The 2,160-nt window shown below is 39.5% G+C and overlaps 1 pseudogene; it reads right to left on the bottom strand.

The window, feature by feature from the left end:
• Positions 1 to 975: 975 nt before the first annotated feature.
• LOC107574458 (zinc finger protein 234-like) lies at positions 976 to 1,865 on the bottom strand (annotated as a pseudogene).
• Positions 1,866 to 2,160: the final 295 nt, after the last annotated feature.

The following is a 2,160-nucleotide window of genomic DNA, read 5'->3' as shown; positions in this document are numbered from 1 at the left end:
AACTTAGTTTAGTACTCGCATGCTGTGACAGCCGCTTTCTGTGAGTGTGCTTTGGATGTGTGTGCTCAGAAAACCGTATATCAGAAGTTTAAACTCATATAGTTTAAAATGCATGATTTCAGCGAGATAAACATGATAATCAGAACCAAAACAGATGTTTTTAGCAGATACCAGCTGTAAAGGCACAGCTCTATTCTGGAAAAGGGGGCGGGGAGCAGCAGCTCATTTGCATTTAAAGACACAGGCCTGAAAAACAGCGTGTTTCTGCAATAAATGATCTGTGGAGTATTTTGAGCTGAAACTTCACAGACACATTCTGGGGACACAAGAGACTTATATTACATATTGTAAAAAGGGGCATAATGTGTCACCTTTAAGATGAGTTTAATCAACTTTACTTGAAGCAAATACAAAAGTCAAGCAAAAGAGAAAATGAATGAGGCATATCTGTGTATTTATTGATGAGTCTCTGATGTGGTTTCTCTCCAGTGTGAATCCTTTCATGTGCTTTCAGGGTTTCTGACAGACTCAATTTCTTGTTGCAGTAAGAACACTTAAAAAAAAAATTTTTTTTATACAGAGTGATGTTTTGGTGCTTTCAGTTCAGCATCTGTAGTGTAGGACTTCCAGCACTTAAAACACACACAACATCAACTCTTCCCGCATTGATCACGGTGGTCTGGTTTCTTTACTGCATGGATCTTCATGTGTAGCTTTAGGCGACTTTTCATAGCGAAACCTCTTCCGCACTAATCACACGTGTGTGGCTTCTCTCTATTGTGGATCTGCTCATGTGATTTCAGATGTGCTGACTGACTGAATCTCTTGTCGCAGTGTGAAAACTTGTATGTTTTTTTTCTCAGTGTGAATCCTCTGGTGCCGTTTTAAATGGTTTTCCAAAATAAAAGTCTTCCCACACTCAAAGCACATATAATCTCTCATGTGATTTTACATTTTGCCGCCATGAAAAACTCTTCACAAAGAACAAGAATGTGGTTTCTCCTTCGTATGAACTGTCAGGTACCTCTTCAGGGATGATGTCTCAGGAAATCTTTTGTCGCATTGATCACATGCATATGGCTTTTCTCCGGTGTGGACCCTCATGTGTACTTTAAGGGTTAATGATCGAGTGAAACTCTTTCCACATTGATCACACGTGTGTGGTTTCTCTCCAGTGTGGAACGCCTCATGTCTTTTCAGATGTTCTGACAGACTGAATCTCTTGTCACAGTGTGAACACTTGTATGGCTTTTCTCCAGTGTGAATAATCTAATGCCGTTTTAAATGGGATTCCGAAGTAAAAGTCTTTCCACAGTTAAAGCACATATGAGCTCCTACACCAGTATGTGTTTTCTGATGTAATTTTAAAGTTTGCAGACGAGAAAAACTCTTTCCACATAAAGAACATGAATATGGCTTCTCCTTCGAATGAACTGTCAGGTGTTTCTTCAGGGCTGATGAATCAAGAAATGTTTTGCCGCATTGATCACATGTGAACGGCCTCTCTCCAGTGTGGATTCTCATGTGAACATCAAGATTATGTTTCCCTGAGAATGTTTTTTCACAGTGATCACAAACGTACGGCTTCTGTCCAGTGTGGATCCTCATGTGTCCTTTAAGGTGTGATGATTGTGTGTAGCCCTTCCCACACGTGAATGGCCTCTCTCCAGTGTGAACTCTTTCGTGAAACTTAAGATGTTGCTTGTTTGAGAATCTCTTTTCACACTGGTCACATTTGAACAGCTTTTCTCCCATGTGGATCATCATGTGTAAGTTAAGGCTTTCTTTTTGTGTGAATCGATTCCCACAGCGATCACACTTGAATGGCTTTTCTCCAGTGTGAACTCTCATGTGAACATTAAGATTGCTTTTGCATGAGAATCTCTTCCCACACTGAGTGCAGGTGAATGATTTCTCAGCTCTTCTTAAAAAAATTATTTTTAGTTTTCGAGCGACTCAGAGGCTTTTCTCCAGGTTTGACATGAGGTTTCTCCTCCACTTCACTCAGTTCTTCACTCTCCTCGTTCTCTTCTCTGTAACAAAATGTTAGAAATGACAGAATATATATTATTTTTAACTCTTAGAAATGTTCATTCTAAGGACAAAGATCTTGACCATATTGTATTATTGCTTTGTCTACTGGGTAAATTTCACATCCAT

This window comes from Sinocyclocheilus grahami, unplaced genomic scaffold, assembly GCF_001515645.1.
Source record: "Sinocyclocheilus grahami isolate Dianchi unplaced genomic scaffold, SAMN03320097.WGS_v1.1 scaffold2238.1, whole genome shotgun sequence".
Taxonomy (NCBI): domain Eukaryota; kingdom Metazoa; phylum Chordata; class Actinopteri; order Cypriniformes; family Cyprinidae; genus Sinocyclocheilus; species Sinocyclocheilus grahami.
This window is presented reverse-complemented; position numbering and strand designations above follow the sequence as displayed.